The sequence below is a fragment of the Urocitellus parryii genome, chromosome 8 (assembly GCF_045843805.1).
Source record: "Urocitellus parryii isolate mUroPar1 chromosome 8, mUroPar1.hap1, whole genome shotgun sequence".
NCBI classification, from domain to species: domain Eukaryota; kingdom Metazoa; phylum Chordata; class Mammalia; order Rodentia; family Sciuridae; genus Urocitellus; species Urocitellus parryii.
Window position 1 is genome coordinate 35,519,411 of NC_135538.1, and position 22,514 is coordinate 35,541,924.

Here is a 22,514-nt window from a genome sequence, read left to right on the forward strand (position 1 = left end):
ATGTTTGCAAAGTCTTAGTAAATTATTAAGGGAGATTATGGCTCCTCTTCCCCTGGAGATATTTTGTAAATGCACAGAAGCATTTGTCTGCTGAGTTTTGAAAATGATCTTGCCATGGCAGAGCAAGTGCCAGTCTAGATAACCTGTTGAGGACTCAAGAACTCTGAGCCTGTAATAGACTTATTTTTATAAGTCACCTGCTTCTAATGTGTAACAGTTTTCTTAAGCTAATATTTTCCCTTTCCTAAGTCAGAAAGAATTAATCATATTTATTAAAATATATTCTCTTCATCATAAAGTGTTGAGATCTCATATTAACTAAAAAAACTTTAATTTTCAAAAATTCTTCAATCCCTGATTTGATTTTTAATGTATTTTCTTCCATGAAAGCCGTAATACACATTTTGAGAAACTAGATCATCTAGGCACTATTTTAACTATAGTTATTTTTCCTTAATTTTCTCATTCTTTTTATTAAAATTCTGCAGTTGGCGCCAAAGTAAATATAGAAAACATGGGCTTGGTTTCATTAAAATAAAATACACATTATGCATGATATATTTAAAAGTTTAGATAGTAAGTTGCAGTATATTTCTAAAAGTTACATATTTGTTGAACAAATTTATAACTACCCCTCACAACCAGCTGTCTATTTCATCAAGATTTATTTCACCATTCATGCTTAGACATAGGCAATGAGAGTACTGATAGCATTAGAATAAATTTATTAAAGCTGTAAAACCTTTACCAACACCCTCCCTTCCATCTTTACAGGTGAAATTGAGCATTCATTCAATCAAAAGACATTTATGGCCACATTTCCAATGTGCTAGATATCATGCCAGATTCTAGGGATATAAAAATGAAAATGAAATTAGAGGTACTCACACTCCAGGAGGAGAGACAGGCACATAAAATGGTAATGTGACAATATAAGATCTGTGATGCCAGGATCACAAAGCATTTAGAAGGCAACCATCTGACCAGATGAGGGATCATAGAACAGTGAATATTGATGGATGGTCAATAAGTTCGCCAGAAATGATGGTTGGGTAAAAAAGGGGCCACTGTGGAGGGCACTATGTCATATTGGAGGAAACCGCAAGAAAAGAATTATAGAGGAAAGAATATGCATGTGAACATGGAGAACTGCAGATAGTTCAGTGTTCCAAAAGCATGATTAGGAAGGTAGTGGTGAAGAGAGACAGAGAAGAGATAAGTAGAGTCTGGATCACTGAGGATATTGCATACTTTGCTAAGGAATGTCTTGACAAATCAGTAGGGCTTGTCACAATTGTTTTTCATGATTTTGTTATCTTATGAATGACATAAGGGAGTTTAATGGAACTTGGAAGCACTGCTAATGGTAGCTTTTTAAAATGCAAAACTATATTTCAAATTAAAATGATGATATTTGTTTCATATAAAACCATGTTGTCACTAATAGCAATTTTCATCATAATTTGTATGCAGAATTAAGGTGAATATTCTGAGAGACAGTTGAAATTCTAGGTCTAAGCCTTACTTTCTCTTTTTTACTTTTTGACCTAACTTACAAAGTACTAACTCAGAATTATAGGACATTGAATGTATTTAGTAACTGGCAGTTTTGGATGTTTGGATCTATTTTGAAAGCAGAAAAGATAATATTTTACTAGGGAAGTACTTTTTGAAAACTGTCAAAAAGATGGCTTACTTAGAGGCTAGAGGGCTCAGTGTAATAATCTGGGACGGAGCATAAGCTCTTGTTGTATTCAGAAATAAAAATTATTTTTTCATATTTCACTAGAGCATTAGATTTGTTTTTCAGATATACTTACCAATGTGACATCAATATTAAAAACAGGAAAAAAAAACATTTCATTGAAATCGAATTAACCTTGCAGTAATTGTATCATTTGTCCCACCATTTGGTTATCTTAAGAATTTTTATTTTGTTCCTCAAAATTAAACACAGTGATCTTTGGACTCTGATATGATAAATTTAGTCTCTTCTGTAAATTGACTCTAGTGCTAAAATTTTACTGTTTGGGTATGCCACTTGAAATCATTGAAATAGTCTTTAATAGCATGAACAGTGTCAGCAAGAAATGTGTTGATCTCAACCTTTGTTTTGAAACACCTGTGAGCTTGTTAACCTTGATAGTGTACTTCTGATTGTGAAAGTATTCACTGCATTTCCTTCCTCAGTATGCTGAAAATATAAGATAATTCTATTCACAATTTTTATTATTTCAACACTGAATCCAGATCAAGCAGTATTATGCTTGACTCCTGGCTGTTCTTAAATGAATAAAATATATGTATTGACATTCGTGTTTTATTTAATTCTCTTTCAAAGTGCCAGCTTTCCCTTGTGCATACAAAGCTGTGCTCCTTCAGTGTTGCCTCCACTGCCTCTTCCCTGCATCAGTAGTCCTGGTTCTCAGGGATGACTGGTATTGAAAGTTGTGGAAACTTTCACTCTCCAGTTTATTCCACACATCCATCAAGAGCAGATCCTCTGAATATCAGTGGCTTGTTCAACTGTTAAATAAAATATTTGCAGCCACTTCCAGGAGACAAGCATTTGCACATGGTATAACTCTTCTGTGTTGGCAGTCTGCAGCATTGAACAATGTTCATTGAAGTAGACACTTTGCCAATAGCTTTTTCAGATTTTTTGAGAGCATAATAGTTATCATTAATTTCATTGGTGTCCTTACAAGCTTTGCACAAATCATGTGGATATACATGTTTTTATTTCTAGGAGAATCAATTAGAAATCTCTGCTTTTTATCCTTGCCCACTTTTGGTGACTAAAGTTATCAGTTTCACCACAGAAAACATTATTTTTACTTATTCTGTAAAACCTTTTTTGGTTTCCACAGAGTTTATTCAGCTTGTTTTGAAATTCATGAATATGTGTCAATGGATTTGAGCCACTGTTTGAAAATATTTTATTACAGACCATAAACTGAGATACAGAGATGAATGGGTCATCTACATAAGAACATCCAAGTCTCAAGTATTTGGCTGCATTTCCTTTCCTCTTTTATCACTGCTTTTTTGAGCACAGACTCACATTATGTTTTGACACATTATGTTAATTTATCACTTAAGGTTTTGTTTACTACATTGAAGACCTGGTTATGTTATCACTGTTTTTGGATTTTGATGGCCCAATCCTGAGACATTGATACATTTTTAATTGTTGCCACATAGTAATAAAGCAGTAACAATTTTAAAAGCACAATTAATGAATGTAAATAATACACAGCTGAAAACTAAGATAGATGAGACAACTGGACCAGCAGGTGCAAGCCATTAATAATGTAACAATTATTAGGAACATAAGTAGGTTACACTGGAAATCATAATTAATCTTAGTTTTCAAACTTCTGAAACATTTGAAAAAGGGCAATGATGGGAAGCATGGAGCACATTTAGAAAGCTGATGTGGATGTAAATACCACCTTAGTCCTAATGATAATTCTGTTGTATCAATATAAATCGAAGGTAACTATTGGCACATACTGGGGGGGCGGGGTAATTTTTCTTCACTGGTCTAGCGTATTTTGATAATTTTCTATATTTGAGCTGAATGTTTATGGTTCCTCAAAATTTAATATGTTGAAGCCCTGGTCCCCAATGTGATGATACTTGGAAGTGGGGCCACTGGGAGATAATTAGGTGATTGAGGCCATGAGGATTTTTTACATCTGTCAAACTGGATTTGAATTCTGCTGGAAACATATTGCTGAATCTCCTCTTAGTCTCATTTTCTCTTTCTATAAAGTCAAGGGGAGGGTACTTTCCTTTTAGAGTCTCTGTCAGCTTGAAAAGAAATAATATACTTTTACAGATCTTTTCTTCCACAGCAATATTACATGAGTTAATAAATTGACTGCCTTTTTATTTCTCTGTAAATATAATATATTATAGTTATACTTGATAATTATATTAGAGTTACATTATTTTTTATCTTTTATTATTTTGTTGATTTTTGTCAACTTTTAATTATTTGGCTATTTTTGATTCACTAGAATAACTGAATCAGCTCATCATTTTAGCACTATGGAGAAGTTCTACACTTAAGTTTTAAGTGTTGTTGATACTAATTTCTGCAATTAAGAATGTGCTTGGAAAAAAACAAATTTGAGGGATTTTCTTTCATGATTTTCTTGAAAATACAAAAAAATCTGAGGATCTAATAAACATAACTATATGAATTTTTGAAAACTGAATTTAAAGAAATATTCACATAGTTTACCTTTCAGTATTTAAGGTTTTGTTTCAATTTGGGTATGTTGAAGCAGTGGAGAGTTCTCTTTCATATCCATCCATGTGAAATTAAAAAGAAAATTGCCGTGATGAGTTTGTTGACAAAGGCAAAGATATGTAATTGTGTCAAAGAAAAAATTGAGGCTTCTTATGGTACATTCCCTGGCATGTGCCCCTGAAAGGGGCTGTGGTCTTGCTGAGCAGGAGGTGCCATCTCAATTATAGGCTTCAGTATGAACCTTTGCCCACTGATGCCAATCCACAATGAAAGAATCGGGTTTTCTGCTGGAGAATTTTGAATATCCTTATTTCCCAAATTGTTGCCAGAATTATGATTTTACACAAATATGTTATTACATTTTTAAAACAACTGCAATGGACTGGCCTGTGTGTAACATGAGAAATCAATGTACTATTAACCCATTTCATTTTTGTTTCAATTTTTGATAATAATTAATCGATCACTCTTTTACTTAAAATTGTATTTTTTACTTGGATATGAATAATATTTAAAGATATTGAATAAATACAGTTTACTTCTCCATCACTTTTGAATTATGTAAGACTAGAGAACTTAATATACCCTCTGTTTTAGGGAAAATGTTTCAAAATATTTCCAAAACATATATTTATTTCTGGTGTACTTTTCTATTTGGTGAACCAGAGGAATGACATACTTCTCTCTTAAAAAATGTAAACAAAAATGCATTCTCAAAGCAAATAAATAAAGAGATGAAACTGTCATACTCTAATTGCTAAGTTCTATTCTTTGATGATTTACCTAAAACCCTCCATTTTTGCTATACGTTTTTCCTAAAAGCAAATAGACAAAACATGCTAGAGAGTTCTTAATAATCTTTATTGTTGAAGTATAATTACATATAGTACTTAATTGGGTCTGTTTACCTGTAAATGTCTGGAATTAATTTGGAATAGTTCAAATATTAAAACTATGTGACTCTTTCTTTAAACCCAATTTGAAAGAATTCATAAAGTAACTTGTTATGCCCTCAATTCTTTGCACTTACCAAACATTTTTTTTACATTTGCAGAAAACATACTAAAATATTCTATGAAAGCATTGAAAAAATATTGGAATATTATAAATAGCTATAGTTTGATCATAATATTTGGTGCTGGAAACGTCAGTCAAGCTCCTGCTCTTACAAGATGAACAACAAAAACTTTTGCACAATTCTCCCTATAGCTTTACATTCAGTACCAAAGTTCTTGAAATATTTAGTAAGTACTAGCATCTAATGATATACTGAAAACTTTTGCATTCATGTATGAAAATGAGTGGGTAGCCCCAAGGGATTTGGTTTAGTAGAAAAGTTTTGTGATCAGTGGCATTATTTATTCTTTTGTAAAGTTTTCTATTTGTTAGATTTCTGTTAGATGTTAGTGCTATTTTTATTTAAAGTTAGATGATTTTCCTAGTATTTTATACACATATTCTTCAAAGACTTGAAACAGGCAGAGTAATCCAGAAAACCATGCTTCTTTCCCCCAAAATTATTTAGCTTGACATTTTGAAAACTAAAAATTAATGCTCATGCCATCTGCATGGGGAATAGAAGGTGGGTAAATAGCCCCAAATGACATATGATTGAATTTGGGGAATGGAAAAAAAAAAGGGAAGAAAAAGAAACAATTTTTTCCAAGCCCTTCAAGGGTTTTATTCTCATAAATAATAATCTGAGCCATTAGTAATCTTAATTGTTGATGAATACAAAAATACATAATAAAATTCATAGCCATATTTTATTTATAATGTATTCCAGGTACTTTTCTAAGTACTTTATATATAGCATCTTATGTTGCTTCTGGTAAAGCTCTATAAGGCAGATGCTGTTTTCCTCATTTCAAGGATTTGGAATTGGTGTATATGAAGGTTAAATAATTTGCATTTAAGTTACCTGCAGTCTGTTTCTGCAGCCCATTCCCTATGCTCATATGTATAAATGGTCTTCTTAGCAATGGGGTACTCTAGCCTCCCAATGTGGCTATACTTGGTAAAATAAAATATTTGTGTCATGTAGAAACATATAGAATTCCTGAAACTTGTTTTAAGTTACTGTAATAATCAAGCCCATAAAAAATAAAACTAGTGCACAAAGAAACTGCAGCCCAGGAATCAGAGAAGCTGATTGACTGTAAGCTCATGGTAAACATTAGTGACACAAGCTCTAATTAAAGAACTAACTCTTTAGGTCTCTATGCAAATGGAAATGAAGTTTAATGTGCATTTAATGGCACCTTATGTTCACAATGTAATCTAAAACAAAATCAATTGTTTATGAATTAAACTCTATTTATGCAGGCTATCTAATTTGTAAGTTGGAATATCAAATAATTTAAGGCACCAAAGATCTGTTCTTCCTATGCTGTAAAATAGCATCCATTGACTCCATTGTTTTTATTTCCTATATCTTGATGAGATTTATTTTGATATTATATGTTCAAAGCCCTTAGATTTCATAACACATCCTTTAGGGTCCAATTGCTTAAAGTTAATATATTCATTGCTTTTTTACCCTATGCTTAGCCCTGAATAAAAAATAAGTGAAGTAGTAAATATGTTCCTTGCCCTGAAGAAACTTGCTCTTTAGTTGAGAAAATAAGAAAAATACTTAAAAGATCAAAACAATAGAATGTAATTCAAAATGAATTATCATTTTATTTATGATAAATAAAATGTTTTAAGTACTCTGTAAATTTTCATCTGTAAGTGTACACTTCCTTCTTATCAAAGATTTTCCACCTTACTTTTTGAAAGGTCTGTTTCAAAAAGGTTACCTTTTCCTCTTCCCTAATTTGAGTTCACCCAGTAATTTTTGTTACTCACAATGAAATCTTCACTATGTTTCTCTTTAAGCTTTTAAAGTTGTTTCAAGAAGATGAGTCTGGTCATTTGCTTAAATCTCAAAACTAAATTCAGCCATAGAATTTTATTGGTAGCTTTTCTATTATTAAAGAATAATCTTCAATAAGCAAAAATGTGAAGCTTGTTCATTGTGGGCCAGAAGCCTGCTGTCTGCAGAAGATACAAGGATCCATTAATTCATATCATGATTCAATTAGTCATTTACCAGCTCAGCTATTTATTGAACAATAATTATGTACCAAACATTCTAATTTGGGGAGATATAAAATACTAAAAATGAATAGGTAAAGATATAAGTGATAGTAGATGATGAAAAATGGTAGGGAGAAAAAAAGGAAGTAAATGGTTAGCAGACTTTAAATGAGGTGGTCAAGGAGAGCATTATTCAGGTGATAATTGGGTAAAGCCCTTCAGGAGGTGAGAGAGTGACACCAGTGGCTTTCCAGTAGAAGAACATTGAAAACGGGAAAAGCAAATGGAAAGGTACTGCCTGGGAAGGAAATATGGATGTCAGGTTGGAGTGGAGGGAACAAGGCTGGTGGATGAGACACAGAATGTATAGGTCCCAGAAACTCATTGGGAGGACTTTCTTTCTTTTTTTTTTTTTTTCTAGGACTTTCTTTTTTAGCCTGACTTGTGTGGGCAGGCCCTGTAGAGTTTGTCCAGATTCTCCTGACAACTGAAACCAGGGACCCAAAAGAAAGCAGACTTGCATTTAAGTTAAGCAGTTTGACTAATTGCTACCCCAGGTGATAATGGCTACGATTGGAAAAAAAAATAAAAAATGAAAGAGCGAAAGAGCAATGGTGGATTTCATGATTAAGGAGTCAGATTCTGAACATAGGTTCGAGGTTGAAAAGAATGACTGATGAAATGATGTGAGGTATCAGATGAAGGAAAGCTTTGATAAGTCCAAGGTTTCAGCCCAGGACAGTTGGAATCATTGGAGTTGTTATTCTGTGATGGGGAAGACTGCTCCAGAACAGGCTATGGAATAGCATTAGCCCAGATTTGGATATTTTGGGGGGCACCCATTAGACAACCAAGTTGAGATGTTTGGTAAGTAACTCTGAGTCTGAGGTCGAGGGAGAAATCCAGCTAAAGAACAATGTTTGAAAAGCTCACCTTCTCCATGCATGCTTTGTTTCATTTGGGATGAAAGAGTAGAACAATAAAGAATTACTGTCTAAAATTGGTGTGAGAATTCCTTGAAACCTTGTTATTTCAGAAAGCCCCTCACAAAAAAAAACAAGCAGTCATCATCTGGAAAAGACATCGATTGCTATGTCTGTGGTGGAGACTATTATTTTTCCTATTGTAAGAGTCTAAATTCATTTACCTCTTTGTCTTAATAGTGTTTTATTTTGACCACATTAAAACTGAACTTACCAGTTCATAGGCCTGTGCCTTCATGAAATGTGAGTTGGGCAAAAGAAGTAGTTGTGCCTTCATCAACCACCTTTGAATCCTGTTGTACTCAGCTTTGCATTGTGTGACCAAAAGACCCAACAAGAACACTGTAGAGGAGGAGAAGTTTACTTTAGCTCACTCTTTCAGAGGTTCAGTCCATGGTTGGCTAACACTATACATCAAGACATGAGTAAGGAAGAACACCATGGTAGAAAGCAGCTCAGATCATGGCAACCAGGAAGCAGAGAGAGAGCTCTGCTCACCAGGGACAAAATATAAACTCCAAAGGTACATTTCCAGTGACCTATTTCTCCAGTCACAACCTACCTGCCTTAAACTACCACCCAGTTAATATATTAAATTGAATTTATCACTAATTAGGTTATAAGTCTCATAATCTAATCATTTTACTTCTGAACAACTTTGCTTTGTTTCACATTTGAGCTTTTGGGTAACACCTCATATCCAAACCTTAACAAATCCTAAGCAAATAGTCTGACCTATTTAAAAACCCATTTGTCTGGCCCATTTGTATTTACTTGATAAATATTTAATAAAGATAATTGTTCTTGATATTTAAATGTCTAGTGGAAACTGATCTTAGAGTTTAAAAAATCTTTACATTGCAAATATATTTGCTTATTAATTATTTTAATGCTTTATTGAGCATCACTTTTCACGGCTCAGTTTATATAAAGTCTTTGTCTCTCTATAGGGCATATTTTCTGATTTCAAGTTTACACGTGAATATAGGAAACTTTGAGCACACAGATACAAAATGAATGGAAAACATTAGGCTTTAAATTCCTTAATGGAAATACAGAGAATTAGTGATCACTTATTACATTGTCAGGCTTCCTACATAGGCTTTCAATGTGGGAATACTATACTTTTCATTGAACACTGAAATACTTCAAATAGGAAGCTCTACTGGACAATGTATTCTAATTAGATGGATAAAATGAACAATTGTACTTGTGTTTTGTTTTAGCTTTGGTATCTAATGAATAGATTGACAGGAGTGTGGGGCAGTGGATGAGATGGCTAAGATAAAGAAGACACTATGTTTTAGATCTTTGGGTGCTAGGACAGGGAGTTAGGTTTTATTTATTCAGAATAGGAAACCTCTAAAACATATTGAATGGAGGAGTTATTTAATCAGAGCTGTACTTTGCAAGGTCAGGGTGAAGAATGCAGTGGGAATAACTGACAGTAGCAAGAATTCTTAATAGTCCAAGCTGGTAGAAACTAGGGTTTGAATTAAAGAGTTACAAAAGAATGCTAGTGATTTTAAGAACTAATGTGGTAAATAGAGTTGGCCACAGATGAAGGATTATTTGGGGAACAGAGCAGCCAATGATGTCTTCAAAATTTTAGTCTGGGGACTGGAGCCCTTAAGAGAATTTGGAAAGTAATAATGAGGCATTTATGGGAAGAAGATAATGAATCTTGTTTTAAATGATATAGTATGTTAGCATCCAGATGGAAATCTACAGGCTGTTAGGAAATTAGAGCCAGATTCAAGAAATGGGTTGGAACTGGCAATACAGATTTGGATGTGGAAAGAATGTGATTACTAAAGTAGCATATGTGCAGAAAAAAACATAAAATAATTCCAGTGCTTTTACACTTTATACCTGCCTCCTTTGTTTACTATTCTTCTGTCAATATTTGTAGGAATTAGGAATATAGTATTTCAATCTAGTTTTACTAGGATATTTGAAGAAACAAAGGAAATCAGACTTATTATAGGATGTATTTTTCTGTTTGTTTGTTTGTTTGTTTGGTAGCACTGGGGTTGAACCCAAGGGCACCACTACATCCCCACCCCTTTTATTTTTATTTATTTATTTTTAAGACATTGTATCATTAAGTTTCCCTAACCCTTGAACTTGGGATTGTCCTACCTCAGCTTCCCAAGAAGCTGGGTATGTGTCTCTGCACCCAGCCTAGGTTGTCATTTCCAAGTGTTGTCAGCATTCTATGCTTTCCTGTGGAACAATTTGAACATAATAGTAGATTTTGGCATAAATATCTTCATCAAGTACCTTGCATAAAATATTTATTATTTTAATAATAATAAATTTAATACATTTATTTTATTAATGTTTAATGCATTAATTTTAATCATCTATTTACTATATTAATTGTTAAAAAATTAGTACATTAACTTTTTTCTTATATATATCTTCAGTGGGTTTAATTTTCCATCAAGGCCTATATAAATATAATGGAATATTTGACTAACCCTGCAGACTAACTGGAGGCAGTCAAGCTCTAAAATATATTTTTGAATATTGTTTCAAATATAAATGAATATGGTTTCAAAGATAAATGATAAAGGATAAATATCACGATGATGAATCACCTTTATTTCTGGTCTATGCCTCATTATATAGAACCTATACAGATATGGGACATCATCAATTTGAATAATAAGATATTTCTGAAGAAAAAAAAAAGGTGAACTAATATTCAAAAATCCATAATATAAAATGAAACAGGTAAGATTTTGATGTTGGAAAATATTAATCTTCCCTATGGTTATTAAGTGTATAGATGTTCATTATTTTTTTCTGGGTACTCTGAGACCCTAAAATAGTATGCATAAAATGTATAGTTAGCACTTTAATCATTTTGAAGTTGACAGCATTCATAAACCAGATTTGGTTATGAATTTTATGTTCACTACGTTATTTGCCAACTTCAAAATGACCATATTTATTCTAGTAATTAAAAAAATTGTCATCATTCCTTTATCTCCAGAGATTGTGAATCTTCAGTTTTAATATGGTCTCAGATTTGCCAGGTAGAACGCGTTATGGGGTTCATTATTCTTATCTCTGTCAATTTCCTAATTTACAAATGAGCTGAAGCAATTAATCCTTGCAAGTTGCTTGTATTAATTATAGTCCAAGGCAGGTTTCCTTGCAGTTTTGTAATTCCTTTTGTCACATTTTCACTGTGTTTACCTTCTCAGCTTGATGCTTGTTGACGTGCTGATTCATGTTTTAGTGCACTTGATAGGTTTTATTCATCTAGAGGAATGAGTATAAAGAGGTCACACCTTATAATCACACTAGCGCATTTCTAGTATGTGCAGGCCATATATCTCCTTTTAATTTAATCTCTGAAAAATGTACAGGGATTTCTGCAGGTAAGCTGTATAAATCGATAAAATTTATAATCAAGGCTGTCTAATCTCTAAACCTAATATAAAACTTTGCAACTATTGATTACATGTGAAGGATCTGCAAGCTGTTAATCACCCAGGAAAGCCTAGAAAAATGGTGGCTTCAGAAAAGGAAATAGACAAATAATCATCATCCCTGCAGTCCTTATCTTTCTTCCTGTTCTCCTGAAGCAAGCATGTTACCAGGCACTTATATTTATAAAATCAAATGACACGTTGAAGTGTATCAGTAGCCATGATCACTTCTGAAGCTTACGTGGTACAGTTTGCTCCTGTTATACTTTAGAAACTTTTTCCTTTCATAAGATATGTAATCAAAAGCAATTCAGTCTATTTAATAAGATTCTAGAAGGAAAGAAAGGAGGACCTACACTGAAGTAATAAAATCATAATCATTCTAAGGAACAAAATGCAAGGTATATTCTTGAAATATCATTGTAATGTAATTCTTATTGTTAATCTTTGGATTTGGGAAGAAGCATAAAGTAGTCTTCACTTAAAGAGAGTCCTCCTAACATTTCATTAAATAATATACCTTATAATGATTTTCCTAATTTAAATGGACTGACTTGTGCAAAGACAGGTATAAAATGTTTACTAAAGAGTTGTATAATTGAGAAAAGGGAATTATTTTGTATCTAAGCACTGTTAAAAGTTGTTTGAATAATATGTATAATATATATTTAAATACATTTACATATATATATATATATATATATATATATATATATATATATATATGAAAATGTATTTTATTCAAGTTGGTGTGCTGGTGCATGCCTGTAGTCCCAATGGCTTGGGAGGCTGAGGCAGGAGGATCACAAGTTCAAAGTCAGCCTCAGCAATTTAGCAAGGCCCCAAGTAACTCATGGAGACCCTGTCTTTAAATAAAATATTTAAAAAAGGGCTCAGGATGTGGCTCAGTGATTAAGTTCTCCTGAGTCCAATCTTTGGTAAACAAAAAAAGTATTTTTCTGTCAGTACCATTCATTCATAAGTAAAAAAAATTTAAACCACATTACAGATTGGCTTTTATATACCCTTACAAACCCATATTGATATAAAAATTAAAATATTTTAACAAATGATATGTTACAGTGGTGGAGCAGTTACTGATAAGTGACTTTCTCAATTGTTATACACTAGTAAAAGGTATTGACATGTCTTATTGATCATGGAATTGTTATTATATTCCAACACATTAGTTTTTGTGAAGAAATTAACCTCCTTTCAAAGAGCATTTAGAAAATACAGGCAAAAAATTCATCTATTAAAAAGTTGTGTTTTAAAGCAAATAACAGAAAACAACCATGTCTGCCACATGTCAGTACTTAGTGAATATTTCTTATTATTAAAGACAGAATCCTAAATAGCATGTGCCAGCTTAGCACAACCTTTTTTTTTAGTAGAGAAATAAATGATTTACAACATTGTACGTACTCACTGACATAATCTTCATGTAAATATTAAGATGATTTATAGTGTCTTATATGAAGAATTTAGGCATTAACTGTTGCATCAGTCTCATTTGTGGCACAGTGAACACATGTGGATGATGCTCATGGGATGTTTGGCCAGGACCCACTGATGAGCTTGGTTGGCTCACAGATCTGCTGGTTGGTGACTGTTGGTTCCAGGTGCTTGCACAACTTAGTTCCGTACCATGTGTGGCTCATATTTTAGTATGTGAATATACTAGAATATTCTAGTAGATGTGTGAGCACAGAACTTTTTGAGATATTGGATGGAAACTAGGTCACTTACCTTTGCTTCATTCTGTTAAGCAAAGAAGGTACAAGGAAATGCCAAAATCACAGGATTTGTGATAGAACCATTTCTTTGATGTGACCAATCACAAAGTTATGTGGCTAACAGTGTTAATACAAGAAGAGATGAATTGGCATCACTGTAAATCCAACATAGGAGAACTGGATTTTTACATTCTGTCTTCATTAGCTCTGAAGATTAAAACCCATTAAAAGTGTCTGCTTTATTGTTCAAAAGATTGAATTGTCCAAGCAGATACTATGTACAGGCCAACACTGTTTGGCCTACAAAATATTTATCTCATTTTTCAAAACAAATGAAGAGATGGGTGGTTGATTAATTGACTGAAGAGATTTTAAAAAGCATTTAAAAAAATCTTCTTTAAGAATTTTGTCTTTGCTGTATACAACTCTTCCAAAGACACCTTGCATATTATGCTACATAGTATGAAGCTTTACATATCATATTTTAAAGGACTACATACAAATTCTCTATCATTTTTGTGTCTGTGATTTAATGCTATTGATAAATATTTTAAAGAAAATATTTAGCTTGCTTCTACAGATGTAGATTACACTCATTTTCTTCTATAAATTAAGAATTTTTTATTCTCCATTTTCTCCTAGCATAGAAAATATCTTAAGTTTCGTTTATATAACACGTAAATTTAATGTGCTATATCAGATTAGTCAAAGTGAATTCATTGATTATAATTATGTGTTTCTTCCCAATGCACTGTAATATCATTACATAAAATTATAACTTAGAAACATTAGAAAGTACCAAAATTTCAGTTGCCCATGCTTTGAGAATTAGATCCCATGAGAAGATGTGCTTTGGAAATATTCTTTGGAAAAAGTATCATCTTTGACTTGTTCTTTTTTATTTCTTATGTCACTTTGGTTGTATTATTTTTTAAAAATCAAACTATTTCCTTGGCATTATTGTACAGAGAATCTGCATGTTAATTTTATTAGAATTATCTATTGAACTTCAGAAAGACTCTGGAGAGCAGTGGCAATGACTTGCTTTGACTTAATGTAATGATGTGCTTAGTATGGTTCTGATGGCACTGCGTAAATATTACTGGAACTCTGTGGGAAAGCTGAGTGAGCCATGTACCCTCTGTCACTGAACATCCCCCGAGTCTAAGCATGTCACTTCAGGAACTCAGCCAGAAAGCCAAAAGAACTGACAGTTGGCTTGTGATTATTCCTGGTCCTGAGGCTCCCTCATGTTACAGTACTAATCAAGTCATCTCTTCAGCTTACCATTAACTCAATTTGACCCATGGGAGCATGGATGAAATCTATTTGGCATTACTAATGATGCCATAACATTGAAACGATGTGAAATGTAAAAGCTTGATTATCCTCAATCCCACCATGAGAAAAGAATAACAATACAAAGTACCTAAATCTAAAAGGCAGTGTCTTCCAAAGATCTTAAGTTGTTCTTTTTCCAAGGTATGGCACCATGTTCCACACTTTTTATTTATTTGTTTAAATTCACGTGTGTTCAGAAATTTCATCTGAATTCTTTTTTTTATTGTTTTTTTTTTTATTTCACACTAGCAAATATTTTTTCTGGCAGTCAGATAATTCACTTTCCTTGCATTTGTTTCAATAAATGGAATGGAAATTGTGTTTTGCAGTCAGCTTCTAAGATTTCTGATGAAAAGACAGCCAGGAGCAAGACGCTGCTGTCATGCTTCAGTGTTCTTAGTCTGTGTACATTTTTGACAAGATCTTTCTTTTTTTTTCCTTGGCTTGTGCTTTGGGATATCTTCTATTTTTCTCTGACTGACAGCTGGATAATAAGTTTTATCATTAAAAACTGATTCTAGGGAAATATGATCCCTGCCCTCCATTCTCTTGTAGCTGCTAAAGCTTTTATTTTCACAACTCTTTCAGAATAACTGGAGATTATCACTACAAAAGGACATGGATATTGACCTATCCTGTCACGTGTTGTTTAGCAACCAAAAAAAAAATGAATTCTTTTATTTGTTATCTAGAAGTCCTTATTAAATCTTCCTGCTATTGAGAGGTGACTCAGAGTCAAAGGCTCTGTACATGCTGCCTTTTTTTACTTTTCTTAACCTTTAGAGAATTATTGAGTAGTTCTTCATTTCTCCATCAGGTTGGGTTAAACGTTCGACATATAAAATTATTGTAAGCATAAATCCCATGCTTTATCTATTTAGAATTTAAGTAAAGGCAGCAATATGTCACTTCTTTATTTACCTGAAAATTATGTAATAACAACTAAAGATCTGAATGAAAAATTTCCCTCATTTTGTTTTTATTTCATCTTGATTTCACACTGGCTTATCTCACTATGCCCAGAAAGAAATAGAAGGATGGTAAAAGGCTAAACTAGTAAACTTTGCTGATCAACATTTGGCAGAGAAGATAACCCCATCTAAAGATGACATTTCTAATTCTGTGTTTTTTGTTTGTTTGTTTGTTTTAATTTAGTAAGTAATCATTTCTCTAGGATTTACTGGAAAAGAATGAGGGGAAGAGAGCTTTATGCCAGTTTCCTTTGACATATGTCTGCAGGGCATATAAGTCAGCTGGAGAGTCATCAGCTAATGAGCAGAATGAGAAAAGGACTGGATTTCTTCTAGTTCCAGTCCTCTGGTCTGAAAGTTCCCTCTGTCCCCCACTCCCACTTCCCCTGTTCTTCAATAATGATATGGCATAACACATGCAGCCTTCAGCTTTCTTAATTCCTCTGCTCAGTCTTCATGTCTTAGAGTTTTTCCAGTCTGAACCTCTAGGTCTATAATTTAGGAGAAAGTAGGACGACCATGTGTACTTGAACACAGATTCCCAACAAGTAGAAACATCAGAGAAAGCTTGACTTCATGGTGTATATTTTATGATCTTTATCTTTGAGATCTTCTTGACTCACAAATCTCCAATCTGAAGTTAAATTATTCTCCATCTTCACTATCTTTTACAGTTCAGCATTATTGTACAGAGTAAAGAAACCATGGTGGTGAGTTCTACAAAATACTTTCATACTCCTTAGTTTGAATTCTTACTTTTTATTAAGCAGTCCTTTGGTTCTTTCCTTTTGAAACATACACTCACACAACCATATTGAGACATTTAGTAAAATGTATTTTCCCTCTGATAGCAAAAGGGAGGCAATTTAAGAATATGTAGCTAAACTATGTTTGATACAAAGTTAGGTTAATAAATCTTAAAATGTATAATAGAAGCAAATATTATTATTAAAAATGCAGGACCAATTTAACAGAAGGGAACAAAATTTAAGCTGAGGTCAGATCTAGAACTAGTCTCCACAGCATTTTAAATGAGGATTCCAGCATTAACTGTTCACAGAATTTCTTCCAGTTACTATTATAGATGTGTGTGTATATATATATATATATAACTTTTTGAAAGCTCTTTAATTAATCCTATATTATAATCTCCAAAAATTTTACCAAGTAAAGAATAAAACCATTCAGGATGCTTTCCTCATATGAAAATTAATTTGGGTTTCTATTCCTAGGTATTCGTATTCTGTGTGTTTGAGGTGTCCAGTGCCATTCATAACACATAACGTGTTCACAATATGCCCAATATTTGAAAAGACAAGTACATGGAGTATAATTATGGGCAGTTTGTTTTACAACTCTGAGCCTCCCATTTTTTGCCAAATGTTTATTCAGGGATTTTTTGGGTCAAACTCAATTCTAGGAACTGAGGTTGTAAATATTTTTTAAATTCTCTTAATGTTATTGAAGTAACATTACTTAATTAGCATAATCACTTTAATTGAATATATAATTAAGAGATTAGACTGCATGATTTCCATGATTTCTTGATCTCTCATTGATGAAATGTAAGAGATATCTATAGAGTAGGGGTAGAACTATAGAGAAAGTTTATTAGCACATACAATAGATCAAATTTCTGGGCTATAGAAAATACCTAATTGTCCTGAGAGTAAACAAACTATTACATTCACGTTCTAAACCAATGTGAATGCATCATCATGCCTAAAGCTATTTGGTGAGGTTGTGTTTCTTCTGTGTCTGCTTGTGTGGCAAAGGGTGCCAGGAGTAGAAGTGAAGGTGGGGAATGCCTCTGCAGTGGGGGCCCAGAAAACATTCTAGAAACTGTCCAGGAGAACCTGCAAATCGTGGCCCAGATGTTAGACTGGGATGGCTCCTGACAGCACCCACAGTGTGTAAGAAGGAATACTGACTTAACAGTCTAAAAATCTGGTTTCTGATACTGGCATCTATTGATGAATTAATGGGTCTCTGGAAAAAATCTACTTGCTTTCCTTAGAATTCTTTTTTTTTTTCATCTATAAAATGTGACAGGGTAGAATTAAAGTAGGCACTAGATTTTATCCAGCTCTCTCTGCTTTCGGGTATTTGTAATGTGACATGTACTTAACAGCATCTTCCCTTCCCAGCTCACAAGCTCACTCTCCTGTTCTCTGGTATGCACTGTCCATTACTCTTTCTCTCCACTACTGTTCTCCTCCCTCCATTCCCCCCCCTTCTCCTGCTCACTGTCATCTTCCCTCTTCTTCTTTTTGTATCTGAGATGGACCAATACCTCCATTTAGACCTCTTTTTTTTTCCCCCCAGAATGTTCCATAAGTAATTTAACACAGACGTGAGTCTAAATACTGCTTGGTTGTTTTGCTTTCTAAACTAGGACACTGTCAAGTTGATCTTTGTATTCTTAGGTCCTAGTACATGCCCTCTTGGCCAGCAGAAAGCAATAAGGAAATAATACTGAATTACTGGATCATTTTATCTCTCAGTCAGTGTCTCTTCATGATTTCTCTGTTTCATTTAAGAGCACCATAATTTTCTCAGCCATTCAGTCTGAACACATTAACTATATTGTATCCATTCACATATTTCAAATCCAGGTAGCTACCAAGTGTTTCAATTTTTCTTCCACATCAGTGGCTCCTATTCTGTCTATTCCTGCTCTCTCCCTCCTTGCATAACCCCTAATTCTTCCCTAACACAAATGAAATCTTTTGATTTCTCTACCTCAGTGTCTCTACACTTGGCACAGCCTCCAGATTAATCTTTCAAACACAGCTCTTTGACTGTTAATTTCCTTCTGAGACACCCTCATTGACTTCCCATAGTCTATTAGATCATCAAGTTCAATCTCTTACCTTGACATCCGAAGTTTGCTCAATCTTTGCTACATTTCTCTTGTAAGATACAGCCAAAAAATGGGCTTATATAGGTTTTTGTTTTCCAGTCATTTTTTTTTACATTTGTATCCATCTTAAAATTTTACCTACTTTTGTATTATTTACCCAAATTGTGTTGGAGATCTTGTCTTTGTATACTGAGGCATAATACAAATACCCCACCATTTGACAGGTGGCAGTTATTTCTCCCTCTTGGATTGGTATAGCATTTTCCATTTATATATCACTTATATCAAACACACACACACACACACACACACACACACACGAGAGAGAGAGAGAGAGAGAGAGAGAGAGAGAGAGAGAGAGAATGCATTAGTTTTTTTTCTTTTTCTTGTTTTAACATTTAAACAAGGAAATGGTGAGCTCTTTGAGGTCTAATACAGTGTTTTGCTTCAGTGCCTTCTATAAGCTTAGTATTCTTTCTAGACAATCTATTTGATCTAAACATTTTATATGATCACTCGTTGCAGTAAGGTTCTTTCTTTGCTGTGTTTCTGATGAAATTTTGCCATATAACTCTTTTAAAGTCCTTGTTTTTCTTCAAATTTTATTTTAGCAGAGAAGGAAGTGCACTAGAGAGAGTACTGTTAGATAAAATCATGTATATGGGATACTCAATAAAATGAAAAGGAAAGTCAAAAAGTTGAAAAGGAGAAAAATATTAGACAAATGCAAAACATTGGACCCATAGTATTTTCCAAACAATATCTTTCTGCTCTCAGTTATTCTATTCAATCTCAATTCAAATAATTTTTCTGAGAAAGTTAAAATTGTAGTTTATGTATTATATCACAATAAAATGCATTTATTGGTGAAGCATTAGAAATATGTGTTAAAATGAGGGATTTAAGAAATTTTATTTATACAACCAACCTAGTTGGCCTTTAATACATGAACAAATAAAGAATATATGGTACATATACACAGTGGTATATTACTCAGCCATAAGGAAGAATGAGATTATGACATTTACCAGTAAATAGATGGAACTGGAGACTATGATGCTAAGTGAAATAAGCCAATAGCAAAAAAACAAATGTCAAATGTTCTGTCTAATATGCAGATGCTAACACACAATGGAGGTCCGTGGGGGAGATGGGGAAGAAGTTCACTGGAGTAGACAAAGGAGAATGAAGGGAAGGGAGAGGGATGGGTATAAGAAAGAAAGAATGAATTGATCATAACTTTCCTATGTTCTTATATGAATAAGAGACCAGTGTAACCTTTCATCATGTACAACCACAAGAATGGGAAGTACTCCATGTATGTATGTGTCAAAATACATTCTAATGTCAATTCACAATAGCTAAACTGTGGAACTACCCTAGGTGCCCTTCAATAGATGAATGGATAAAGAAACTTTTGTATGTATACACAATGGAATATTTCTCTACATTAAAAGAGAATAAAATTATGGCATTTTCAGGTAAATGGATGATGGTAGAGAATATCTAAAGAAAGCCAATCCCAAAAGCCAAAGATTGAATGTTCTCTTTGATAAGTAAAAGCTTATACATAATGGGGTGGGGTGGGGCATGGGAAAAATGGAGGAACTGTGATTGGGCAAAGGGGAGGGAGGAGAGGGGAGGGGGCATGGAGGCAGGAACGATGGTGGAATGAGATGGACATCATTACCCTACGTACATGTATGACTGCACATATCATGAAAAGCTACATCATGTGCAACCAGAAAAATGAAAAATTGTGCTGCAATTGTGTACAATGAATCAAAATGCATTCTGCTGCCTATATAGCTGATTTAGAGTAAATATTTTTTTTAAAATGTAAAATTTTTAAAAAGAAATTTTATTGAGATCTTTGATAAAATTTTCCTTGAATGGATTTCAGAGTAGTAGATTTCATATCAAGTCAATACTGTTTATAAAAACCCATATGCATATTGTCACCCTATGTTAAACATAATAGTCTCCGTAGGAGGTAGAAAGTAAAGACCTTATCATATGGGTTTGTGAATATATATACATTTATATGTATGTATGTATATAAATATATATACACACTATATATAAATATATATATACACACACTATATATATATTATATGATGTACTATATACTATATATGCATCCATACATACACACATATGCTTATGTTTATTGTATAAGTATACATACAAATGCACATTGCACTTGAGAAGGCTATACCTCAATAAAAGCTGAGAAAAGGTTAAAAGGCACATTCTAATTAGTAGAAAATATAATTAAAGGGTAACTCTTAATCCTCTGTGTATATGTGTTTACTTTTTAACTATGTTTCTAAATATTAGTGTAAGATGAGAATGCAATTAAGTTTAAAGCCGTATTTTAGTAGCAACCAGGCAGTTGGCTGGATTTGTTTGATCCATGGAGAGAAGTACCAATTACAGGAAACATTTTTACTTTATTGAAAGATTTGCACCTCAGAAAAATATTTCTTTCCCAAACTCTTTTTTTAATATGAGTTAATAAAGTATTGATAACTGAAATTAAGGTAATAGTTTATATATACATATAGGATTAATAAAGCCATTTTTTTCCTGATTTTAAATGAGTTTTTAATATAACTCACTCTTATTGTCAAAGTAAGCAACATTTAAAAACATAAAACAAAAATTTCAAAGTGAGCCCTATACATTTTCCCCATGATAGGTAATAATAAAACTGTTGCTGACTTTTAGATATATAGGATGTGAGAATATAGAACTACACATTTTTATTATACAGATGTATGTATGCTTTTAAAATTGTATTAGACTGTGAAATAAGTAAAAACTGAGTAGTGACACAAACTGTAAAGACTGTAAACTCAGAAGTAGAGAAATGTACAGGAAGGAAAAATGTCAGATTCAAAATGATGGCTCTGTGAAAACAAACATATAAATGCTAGATCGAAAACATAATGAAGAGTTGTTTTACTGGTGTTTTCTGCTGTTTGGGAGTTGTTCATTCAGATATTCTGGGTATTTTCATGGCAAATCTTACCTTCTCATTCTGGATGCCTGTATGCACCATCTAAATGTGGCCACTGAATAGGGTCTGGCTGCAACCTAGCAGCAGCCAAGTCACAATTTGTCAGGAAATTTAAGGTTATTATAGTTATAATTGCCCGATTAGCTCATGCAAGTAATATTAATAGTTGCATCTTCAATCTAACATGACTGAATTGAAAATATCATCACTTCACTCTTCTACTCAGTTGGAAAAATGTTAGCCTAAAGTTAGACATATAAAGCAGTTTCACACAATAGTTAGAAAGCCTCTTTTTTCCAGCCTATCTATATGCTTAAGGTAGCATGTGAAATAACAGTGGAGAGGCTGGGTGTTGTAAGTAGTCCTAAGACTGGCAAACAGCATTTAAAACCCAAGTATTAGATTCTATCAAAGTTTAAACTGCATGTATGTATGTAGATTTTTGAAGTTTTGTGATCTTCAATTAAATGGCTACGAGAGTTTATTTCAGATTCTACGTTAAGTACATTGAACCAGATTCCCAGTTTGTGCTTACCATCTGTGTAGCACACTGATTACTTTTACAGAACTGAGATTCTGATCTGAAAAATATAAATGTATAAAAACACCCAAGTAGGACTTTTTAGTATTTTTTTTTATTTTTTACCCTCCTGATTTCCATTTAACAAGAGAGTTGACTATCCTTAGTATGATAAGGGAGGCAGTAGCAATACCCTGACCTTGGTCTTCACCTTTAGTTTTGTCAAATCAATGTATTAAAGTTTCTCAGTGTGTTGGTTTCTTTACTGTGTAGACTTTGCCATGGCCATG

General features: G+C 33.2%; 1 protein-coding gene across 8 annotated transcripts in view; it reads left to right on the forward strand.

The window, feature by feature from the left end:
• Ptprk (protein tyrosine phosphatase receptor type K) overlaps window positions 1-22,514 on the forward strand; it is a 527,087-nt gene that overhangs the window by 373,298 nt on the left and 131,275 nt on the right. The gene's annotated exons all lie outside the window — the stretch shown is intronic.